This window comes from Fukomys damarensis, unplaced genomic scaffold, assembly GCF_012274545.1.
Source record: "Fukomys damarensis isolate Sample0158 unplaced genomic scaffold, DMR_v1.0_HiC HiC_scaffold_14, whole genome shotgun sequence".
In the NCBI taxonomy this organism is placed as follows: domain Eukaryota; kingdom Metazoa; phylum Chordata; class Mammalia; order Rodentia; family Bathyergidae; genus Fukomys; species Fukomys damarensis.
This window is the reverse complement of record NW_022900926.1, coordinates 50,215,918-50,227,937: the sequence shown is the minus strand read 5'-3', so window position 1 is coordinate 50,227,937 and position 12,020 is coordinate 50,215,918.

The following is a 12,020-nucleotide window of genomic DNA, read 5'->3' as shown; positions in this document are numbered from 1 at the left end:
TTTTTTTTTTTTTTCTTTTTGGTACCGGGGATTGAACTCAGGTCCTTGCGCTTGCAAGGCAGGCCACCAAACCACTGAGCTAAATCCCCAGCCCTAGTTATTTCTTGGAAGAAATTAAGATCATTTGATTTTATTTATAGGTAAAAAAGGCATGCAGTTTTCACCATTTCTGTAACTGAATGTTTCTCACCTATAAGAAACCAAATGATACTTATTTGTCTTAATAAGTAAACTATTTTTTTGTGATGATGAAGATTAAAATGAGGGAGTTATTTATGCTAAGCCCTGCTCTATCATTGAGCTACATCTCCAGACTGGGTTCATATGTTAAAATAATCCTCCACAAAAGTAAATTAGGAGATATGTAAATTTTATCCAAGCACCCCATATGTTAGAAGGGACATTAGCAGATAGCTTATTGTTTATCAAAAGACTGGAAAGTCCCTCTGGAATGTGTCACTGTAGCCCCAAGTTAGCTGAGGGCCCAAGCTCTTTCCTGTTGCTTTTCACGGCATTATCCGGACTGTGATAGGCTGACCTTTTGCATATGATTCAAACTGTAAGTTGGCTCCTTTTTCTTACTTGGTCCCACAAGCATTTGGTTGCTGCCTTTTCAAAATATGTTAATTTGGGGCTGGGGATTTAGCTCAGTGGTTCTGCTGCCTAAAACAAAAAGAATATGTAAACTTCACGTGTTTCCTGCAATGATAACTCTTTGCTTTGTTAATATCAAGTTTATGCCCCATCTTTCTTTCTATGTCTTTTTCTGTACATGGTAGCATTTGTTGCAATGCTGTATCCCAATGTAACCTTCTTCTTTTTTAAAAAGACATTTTATTTGGCACTTACATTCAATTCATGTTGTAACAACAGTGCAAAGAACTCAGTTAAAATAGGACCAACATGCTGCTTGTCACATACAGACTGTATGGTGCTTCGACTTTAAAATGTATTTCTATTTGGAAGATTTAAAAAATGTAAAGAGAAAAATCACATCACTCTTGCTATATAAAATATTTAATATATTTTAATTAATTGGGTATCAGATCTCAGTTGACTAGCCTCAAGGTCCACCTCCACGTTACCTCTCAATCTCTCCCAGACTTTCCTTTCCTAAGAAAGCAGTGGCCCTGCGCAGCCCTTTGAGATGTGGTCATGAATTAAAACTTGTCGCCCAGACTCTTGACTGAGCTCAGTGAGACGCCTCCTGTAAGTGCTGAGCGGCATTTTTTCCTGATCTGTGGACCCTTGACAGAAGCGCTGATGACAGTTGCAAGACATGATGCACAGCAGTATTCTTTACAGCACTGTAATCTGTGTCATCAAACTCTCCGAAACCGTGATTAATAGCAGCACTTGAATTTGTTCTCAAGTTGTATATTTGACAGTGGTGAACTTTGATCTACAGTCGCACTTTAAAGAATCATTTTGACACAAACTTTTCCTGTAATGCTTCCATCTCATCAAACCCCACACAAATAGCATGGAGGGGGGCAGTCAAAGCTATTGCTGTTAGCTGTGTGTTTATTACACCACTGTGAGCACTTTGATAAGGGGAGAGGCGCATGTCTCATCCACACATTAAGTAGCCGGCTTCACTCCCAGTGATACTGTCGCCAGAATCTGCCAGTGTAGATTCTCTGAAGGTGTGTTTGATTAGGAACAGGGAATGGAGCATTAAACCTATGGGAACTATGAGCCCCATGATTGATCTGAAGTAAGATTCTTTTTCTTTCATCTAGATAGGTTAAATAAGCATTTTCCTGTTCTTTCTGCATTTCAATATAGGCAATATGCTTCTGTTCTTATAATTCTCCTTCTAGATTATTGCTACCGAATAAAAAGATAAAATGAGCCATGGGCGTAATTTTAGATTTTCCAGTGGTCACCTTAGAAAAGACGCAGAGGAAGTTAAATTTAATAGTATTTTGAACCTGGTGTATCCTAATTATCATTTCAACATGTAATTAATATAAAATTTATTATTGAGAGATTTTACATGCTTTGTCTTTTTGTACTAAGTCTTTGAACTCCATATTTTATACTAATAGCACATTTTAATTGGGGTACTGAATTCTCAGTGTAGCACTTCCAAAACAATAAAGTTGTGTTTAATAAAGAAATATTTTGCATTGTTTCTGTCTTTAAAAATTAAACTGAAATTATGATTGAGAAAAATCAAGAACCTAGTTCTGTAGTTATATTAGCCACATTTTGAGTGCCCAGTAGCCACACATCTTTAGGGAAAAGCATCAGTGAGAAAAATAGCTCTATGGTTAGACAACTTAATCATAATCTATTAAACACTTAAACACTTGCAGACTTATTTCTGAATTACTAGAAAAATAAGAAGCATGAGATTGGAATCCTAGTGTCTGTATGGGACATAGAGCTTTTCTTTAAAAGTCTTCTTTTCCTTAAAGAGTAAGGACTAAAACGAGACTCTGATAGGGGTGGCCCTTCAAAAGAGGTAGCATCATTATGAACATGTTAGCCTTATGTTAACAACATGCATGGGAGGTCTCACTTTAAAGAAGTTAAAGGATAGGGATGACACATATGAGGTGTTTTGTGTTACACTACCCTTTATCTCTTATATCCATCAAACTAGACATACAGTATTTAGTAAAAGGGAAAAAGTTTATTTATCCTTATAGGTGGCTAATGTTTTGTGACTCAGGATATGTTCTCGTACGCAGACAACTTGTGGATGACTGATTTTATAAAAGAGGATTTCTGGCCAGGGATTTAGCTCAGTGGTTCCACCTCACAAGTACAAGGACCCGAGTTCGATCCCTGGCACCAAAAATAAATAAATTAATTAATTAAAAAAGAGGATTGCTTTCATATTACATAAAAGTAATTTTGAGCTTATAAATATTAAGTATATGTGGGATGCTAGTGTTACCTGTAATCTGGAAAAAGATATGGTTGAGGTTGAGTTTGGAATTTATTTACCAGATAATGGAAATATTGGAGGCAGAATGAGGCATATAGTGTGGAAGCAAGTGAATTTCTCCAGCAATGTGTGGGAACCCAAAGACAGGCTGGTGAAGTAGCTCCCAACACAGCTGTTTGTCAGGTGGTCGCTGGAGCCTAGAGCTTTATTCCCTACCTGAGTCTTCTCAAGATGGTCTGTCATTACTTGTTCCATCTTCCACACTGTTTTAGGAGTAACCCAGGCTTTCAGAGAGGGACCACACCAAGGCTTCCAGGCTGGATGACAAGATAGCAACTTCTGATGGAAATATGCCTGGCTTGTGTAATGCAGTGATTTAATTAATGATGTTCAAAAATTAAACTACCATCAGCTATAACAGTTACAGGAACTGAGATTCCACGAAGGACAGTGAAGTAATGGAAATCTAATAAAAAGCAAAGTTGAGTTGGCTTAGCTAAGGGGAAAAAGGGCAATATCAAAGGGGCTGGTCTTGTCTGTTCAGCTGACCCAACATAAACTTCAAGAAAAATCTCTTGGGCCCCAGCACCGTCTTTCATTCTGAAGTGAAAATAGGATGGATGAGGAGGATTATCACTGTGGCTTCTACAGTCTGATATGTTTCTGCTGTTAACTGAGTTCATAAAAAGAAAAGAAGCTGCGCTGTTCCCAAAGTGACTCATTTATGGGCTTCCATAGTAGGTTGATTCTGCAAGTTCTTAAAGCATGTGAACATAGAATGTTCTACCAAGATGACTGTCACTTTTAGAGATTGAGTCAAATGTAGTATCTCATGCAGATTATGATTGAAGTTATTTTTAAATTCATTTTGGTGTAAGTGTATTTGGCTGCTTTTTGAGCACGTAGAATTCTGATCACTGATATTGTGAAAAATGATATTTTTCCTTACATTCTTTGGGATTTATTCTTCATGTTAACTTTGTTATAGGCAATCTGTGTTTCTAAATAAACAGCCTTGGGGTTCTCTTCAGACTGTTTGTTTTCATGAGGAGCAGACATTTTCACTGTTAAGAATCTATAGCTTGAACTAAAGAAAAAGAACAGAGAGGTTTTCCTCTCTCCTTCTTGTTCCTTTAGACCATTTCTTCCATGCCCCCACCTCCCTAAATTTTATGTGAAGTCAGTTGTACATGTGAGAAGGGAAGAAAAATAGTGGAAGGAAGGGGGGGCGAGGGAGAGAGAAAGAAAGAGAGAGGGAGAGAGAGAATATGAGCTCCAGGGATGATGATGCCACTTGAAAACTCAACAGAAGTAATACTGACACATGCTCTTTATTGAGGATTTACTATATTTCAAATACTCTATTAAGCTTTTCCTCTCCATTATATAAATAATGTCATCCGCATTTCTTTCCTACGATGTAGATAATGTTACCTCATTTTACACTCAACTAAACTAAGATCCATTAAGATTAAATAACTTAGCAAAGACACAACTAGTGAATATTCAAATCAAGTCTTTCCTGTGCTTTCCTGCTTCATCAAAACCCACTCTCTCAAAGAATGTAGATGTTGGCCGGCAGTAGGTGGTGAGACTCTGAAAAGTCACACAGTCCCAGCCCCTTCTTCTACTTAGTGGCTTTTCTCTGGGCTCCTATGCTTCCTTCTCCCTTTTCTTCATTTACATGCAGTGTTGTGTGCTATTAGGTTCTCCTCTGCTGTCTGTTGTGTTGGGTAATGAAAATGCCAAAGCTTTATAATGCATGAAAAGCTGTAAAGGGGGAAAAAACTGTAATAACTTACAAACACACAATTGAAAAAACAGTGCAATCAGGAAATCCAGGACAGAGTGTGACCAAGTGAGGATGGAAAAGTGAAGTGTGCAGAATTGAGAGAGGGAGACTTTGGTGTTCTTAGCTGATGGCTTTAGTTCTGAATATCATCTGGCATTTGGTGGAGGTGGGGTGGAGAATTTTAAAACAGCAATTACTTACATAATTCTTTCTGTGTCAAGTAAAATTGTAATTTTATCACACACATTAATACATTTGGTTTTAATGACAAAACATCCATTATAGGTTCTATTCTCATCAGGTGTCATGGGTGAAGTCACTGAGTAACAATGATAGATTAATAATGTGCCAAGGTCACTTGGCTTATCAAAGTCAAGACTTGCTCCCAAGGCTCCTCCTCGTCCTGCTGTTGGACCCACCTGCAGTGTGTTATAGAATGTCAGCATTCACAAGTTGGGGCCTTAGCGCTGTGCTCTGTGAGGCTGAGATTCAGTCCCTGATCTTCTCAGATCTCCTCTCATCCAGAACTATTTCTACCATATATCACAAAGACAGCAGTTTCACAATGATATGTATTCGATAAAAATATTCAAGAAAGCAGCAAGTGGTTTTGGACACTAAGATGCAGAGAATGAATACTGGAATACTGGTAATGGATATTCTTAATTCTCACTTCTGGAACATAATCTCCTACCTCCACACCTGCACACATGCACACACACACACACACACACACACACACACACTTATACAATTCAGTTTGCAAGTGATGTATTATCTAAAACCAACGGATACATGAGATGTCAAGGCCTTGCACAAATGCGTCCATCACTTGAGAGTTTCTTGCTGAGAAAGAATAACTGTAATTTTCATAGATTGGTGAGTAGCAGTTCTTATTTTACACCTCTGACAGAAGCCTCCCTGTCCAAACCCCAGAACATCCCCACAGAACTAGTCAAGTGAACAGAACACAACTGTCCCAGGGTGTTCCTCCAATTCCCTAACTGAATGGGGCCCTCCGCAGTGATCGAGGATAAAATGTGTCAGCCAAAACACATGAGCTCTTGAGTACAGTCTGTTTCTTTCCCCACAGCTTTGTAAAATCAAAGTTTGAGGCACCACAGGAGCTCTTTTAAAATGTCCTGGCTGGCTTGCTGCAGCCCAGATGTTGTTCCAGTCACTGCACTGCGAGCTCCAGTCATCACACGACTTGAGCCATGCATCTGCAGCCTGCTCGTCTCCATTGGCACTGCTCTGTAGATGCTACAGATGCCACAATTCATTTCTTTGAAGTCAGTGTGTTTTTTTAAAAAACATCCCTTTAGACAGATTTGGCCCAACTTCTCATTATATAAGCTGATCTGTTGGAACATCTGTCACTGTGTGGCTTTGGCTCCCCATCCTCCACTCAAGTATAATAACTTGACATTAATAAGTAATGAGGCACTAGTGAGTTTAACACATATATTATGAGGTATTGGGGTGAAAATGGCACTTTCATCTTTCAGGAAGACCGAAAACCTAGATTAAGCAAACAAGGGAAACACAGCTAGAGCCCAGATAAAAACTTCCAACTATCTCTCATTTAAAAAATATTACAATGTATCTCACATAACTGACAGCCTCTTCATTATACAAATTGACATAAGGTCATAGGGAAAGGCTGAGGCTTCATAGCTGGAGACACATTAACACAGTATAATTTCCATTCTACTCCCCCTGGGTTACCACTTCTCTGAATGTACTCTTCTATGAATTTTCTTAGCAGAAATAATTATTGCTATTTTGTCTCATGTTGACCTCTACCATAAAGGATAAATGCCATAGTGATGTTATGGTTCCTAGGTAACACCATCATGCAAGAATCTTGTTGGTACTGTGCATGTTTTCTTGCATATTACTCTTTTGTGTCATCTGATGTACCTGCTATGGCATGTACATGTGGGTGCATACTTCACAAAACTAGAAAAGAATCTGGTTGTTCTCTGGTATGAAATCCAACATTTTTGAAACTCAAATACATTTCCATTTATTCATTGTCAAAGAAACTCTAAAATCAAGGCAGACATAGTCAGAGAATATGGCAAAAGGGATGTGGTTCTAGCCTTTGGTCTTTAGCATATACAAACCCAAAATTTTGTACGCTCTTACCCTGTACTTACGTGCCCAGATTCTGCCTATCTTTTGTGTCATGAAAGGTCCTCTGAAGTTAGGGCGGTGTCTGGAAATTCTCTAAACTCAGGGACAGTGTCTGTCTGGTGTAGCTTGTACAGCTCCAACTTTGTGTCATGTACGTGGATGCTTACTAAATATTTAATGACAAGGAGTAGTGCTGTAAGTGAGTACAGCTGCTACTACACCTATTCAGAAATCGATAAGTGGAATGGGAGAGGAGAGGTGAAATGCCTGCAGCCAGCATGGTAAGTCCATTGTGAAGTGCAGCTTGGAAGTCTGGGTCCCTGGTCTGAGCCTGACTTTCCATCGATTTGGGCATGGAACACTTATATTTGGTGTTGGCAAAGAAGTTTGCTAAAATTAAAACAAAAACTCAGAACTTTGGGAACCTAAATTTTAAGGTAAAATTTAAGTACAGGGGCCAAAAATAAAGAAGACCAGCCTAAGTCCATATTCCCTGGTGACAAACTGAAAAAAGGACAAAAAGTTTCTCTCTGCTGGAGCAAAACTAGGAGTGACTTCTTGATTCTTTAAAGAGCACTGCCATCATACTTCAGTGTGGTCAGGAAAATACTCCATTGCATTCTTCTGGCAACAGTTCAGCACATTCTGCCAACCAGAGTTTTTAGACATAAAAAATGTGACCCACTACAGGCTTGCAGGCTGCATGACAAAGACAATTAATGGCTCCTGTACATGCTCACCCCTGGAGTGAACCCGTCTAAATGTGATTAAGAGTACATATGTATCCTCATGTATATGCCATGCTAGCATTTATTTTCAACTGTAATGCAAATTTTCATGTAAAAACTGATTTATTTTAATTACTTTTCTTTACCCCAGACTATGATGCTGTGTAACCGTTTATGTAAATTTTGCTTGATACAACAGGAAAATATAGGCCACTTTAAATGTGCCTGAATTTAGAATATTTAATAAAATACTTGTTAATTTTGATTTTGTTCCCCCCCTGGACTAAAATATTTTTAATTACTAAGAATAGCTGAGTAAAGCTATGGTAATTTAACACATTTGTTATATCACCTTTTTGTAAGCCAGTTAGACTTGATCATAGAACTTAGAAAGGAGTGTAAAAAGGTTATAAAAATAACCATGTGGGTAATAGGAGGGATGGGTATGAGCAAAATATATTATATACATTTACCATCACCCCAAATGTAAACTGAGGGAGGACAACAGGAAAAGGGAGAGCTGGGGATGAAAATGTTCGAAGTCTGCCATATGCATGTAAAAACATGTCAAAATGAAACCCATTAATCTGTGAAAAATTAAAATGAGTGAAAAAGCAAAAATAGTTATGTGTGGCTGTAATAATTTGGGATATTATATATTACGTCTTCCTAGAGTTGACTTGTTTTAACAAAATCTTACGTAATGTCACAGAATACTGTGCAGAGCTTAATCCTGCACTTTACACATTTGTCAAATTTCTGTTATCATTGGTTTTGGGTTCTTGGGATACACTGGAAGTTTCTCATTCAGTAATTATTCTTCCTTCCCTCCTTACTATCAGAACCCCAATTTTGTTTTGGGAATTACCTGCTTTCCCAGCCTTCCTTGTACATCTTGATGACTCTGAACACTCCAGGCCAATAGAGTGTAAATTTAAATGCTTTAGGTATTTCTTGAAAACTTTTCCTACTGCAAATGTCACCTTTTCTGCCACGACCACGCCAGTAGAGTCTGCGTGACAATGCCGGTCACCTGGCAGAAACCAGACCAGAGGTATCGTCCCCACGGGGTTAAGCCTCCTGGAGGTCCTTGGCACACACCGCATGCAAAGCCAGCCGTGAAGAGAATAGCTGGCCTCTCTGCCTGCAGTTTGGGGACATTGGGTTCATCTATAATTCTGTTCTATTTTGTCTTTATTACTATTTGTTCATTATCTGTAGAATTGTATTCTGGGCCCAAGAAAGGTTAGGAACAATTAGATGTTCCTAGAGATGTGGAGATATTGAGGCACAAGAGGATGGGCGGCCAAAGTGCTGACCCTGAGCCCCGGACTGTGAAGTCCTGAAGGTGAACCTGAAGGTGACATGCTAAAGCCAGTCCTTTGTCTTACAAACTTCCCCCCTTCTGACTGCGTATAGGTGTGGTCTTACCTTGACTCAATGGTCTTAGCTTTTGTGATGGTATATAGGTGTGGTCTTACCTTGACTTAATGGTCTTAGCTTTTGTGATGGTATATAGGTGTGGTCTTACCTTGACCTTGTGGTCTTAATTTTTACAGTACTATTGTCTATCTTATGCCTGCCTGTGACTGGAATCACTCTTGTGATGTGCCCTTGAAACTAGTATATAAACACCTGGAGTTAGAAATAAAATTGCAGCAGCATTGGCAAACTTCACCTCGGTGTTGAGTGCTTTTGTCTGACTGTCATCGCCGAACCTGCTCCCACCTTTCAAAGAACCTGTATCTCCTCGTGAAATCCCGTGTATGCTGCCCTACGGTCGGTAGCACTTTTCTCCTCCTCCTCCTCTTCCTCTATCTTCTCCTTCTTCTCCTCCTTTTCTGCTCTTTAATTTTTTCTTCTTTCATGAAATGCAAATATAATCCTAGAGATGAAAGAGCTATTTGGGCAGATTCTAAATTGAGATAAAGATGAATTTTAAATTGAAGACTCAAGTAAGACATTGAAGGCAGTGTATGTCAGGCAATGGAGTCCACTTCTTGCAGAAGACCACATAGTCTTTGATAGGATTTGACTAAACAGTCAAAGAGTACATTGGAATGAAGGTCAGCTGTACAGAAGAAAGAGTCATTAAGATGTTCAACCATTTTGCAAAGGATTGAATCAGTAACTAAAACTGGGTTGGGGTCAATGCGATATGAAATTAAGCATTAGTAAAGTCTGGAATCTGACCTTTAGATGAAGAACCATTTAGCTGAATAGCCACATGCGAATATTCAATTTTTCATTCCTACTTTTCCATTCCCTTCTCTCTTCCTTCTTCTTTCCCCTCCCACATTTCTCCATATCCTTTCCTTTCTTTTTTCCCTATATGTAGCTTTATTCGAATGCAGTAATGACGGATCTTAGGAATCTTAAAGGTTTTGGTGTGTGTGTATGTGTGTGGTTAGCCACCAAGTTAAGATACAATCAATGGAGATTTATGTACTACACACATGTATTAATAAACTAATAGAAAAAGAGCTACTAATATGAGAGCCATATTGACTAATGTGAAAAAGCTCAACAATTTCATACAACTTTTAATCCCTCTTCTTTGGAATATGTGATTTGGAAAACTAATTCTTAATGAGAACTATAACACTGTATCCCCACAATGGCAAAAAATGTGGCAAACTCACAGGTTCTACCTTCCAAACTGCTCTTTGTTCTGCAGTAAGTTTTTAAAAGGAAACAAATAGCCTAGATATGCATGAATTAAGCTGAACACTACATCTTGCACTCACTTTTTTCCATCCAGACTAATGAAAATCACTGATGTATGTGTATGTGTGCGTGTGTGTGTGCGTGTGCGTGTGTGTGTGTGTGTGTGTGTGAGAGAGAGAGAGAGAGAGAGAGAGAGAGAATAGGCATGTGTCTACCACATATTTGGAATATATTAAACTCCATGATGAGCATTCAGTTTATTACTGTGTGGGGGAAGGGCTTGGAAAGTAAGAATGTTGCTGTTGCCCTTTCTGTAGACAGTGAGAAACAAACAAGCCAAGAAAATCTATAGGCTTCTAACAGATGGGTTTTAAAAACTAGGCCATGTTTTGAGCCCACCAACTTCGATGACATCTCCCTAACAGAAACTGGATTCTTAAGTGTCAGGATAATACAAATGAGGTTCTAAAATGGTCCCTGGATCTGTTACAACTTCCAAGTACAGCTGGGAAAAAAGTTGCAGAGGAAGTCTCTAAGGATTTGAAAATGTAAAACTCATGCTGGGGAGCCCTGAATTCACTGTTCTATCTCCTTTTTTCTTGACAGAAGAGATTGGGATTGAGTTCATCTTTTGTTGTTTTTTTTTTGTACCAGGGATTGAATTTGTGTTCTTGTGCTTGCGAGGCAGACAGCAGAACCACTGAGCTAAATCCCCAGCAGGGATTGAGTTCATCTTAAGGGAATTAAAATGATATGGAGATTCTGGGGCTGGTGGAAGGTATTTGTGTATCGGGCAGGGAGAGTGTCATTTTCTCTTTTTCAGTGATAAGTTTAAAGCATATAAACATTAAAATCTAACTAGACTGATAGTTGTTGCTTTTCCTCAGTCTGTTCTTGGCAATGAAAAACTAGAAGGGTAAGGTGTGCAGTTGTGAGGACCAATTAGCCTCATATATATATTCCAGGGAGCCCTTTTTGATAATAGAATTGTCTACAGGTCAAGCTTATGAGCTTGAAGTGAGCAGTAAGAAGATTATAAACCTATGAAAATTCACATAACTAAGATAAAATGCCCTTGTATATTTTTCACCTACAGCCTTGAGGAGGGAACATAAAATACCTTCTTAGATCCAAATGTCTGTGGTTTCCCAGACTTCATGCCTCATTGCTAAGTGAGAACAACTGAAAACCAGGAGACACATTTATACATCAACAGTTTTGCCTCCAGTGTAGTGAAGGATGAAATAGCCTCCCCAGATTACCCCTTGTTGATTGTCTGACTGACCAAGATGCCAATCTATCATAAAGCTGTTTCCCAAGTTCTTCTGTCCCCCAGTATTGTTCATCTAGGATCTAGAAATATTTCCCATTGCTTTTTGTCTTGTTTAAAGAGTGCTTGTCCTTCCTCCCTCATGATTCATCTGCATCTCAAATCTGTAAATAGTTCTTCTTTTACAATTTATTCCTCTTGAATATAAGTTTTAGCCAATATAGAAATTTATTATATATACACACACATACACCATACATCTGGTTTTAAATTCACTGGAATTGTTTCTAAAGATCCCCATCCTGTCCATTTTCTCTCACCACCCAAAACTGTTGTGGAGCCAAGATTTATCCAGTGTGCAGAGGATACTGTTCAATTGAATACAAGTAGAGTGATTCTTTCTGAAAACACTAAAGTATTTTAAAATTATGTAAATCATTTTTGCACAATGGATGACAAACTATTAGTTATGCAATAGAAATTCAAACTGAGAGTGTGAAGGTTGGATGCCCCAGTTGACTACCC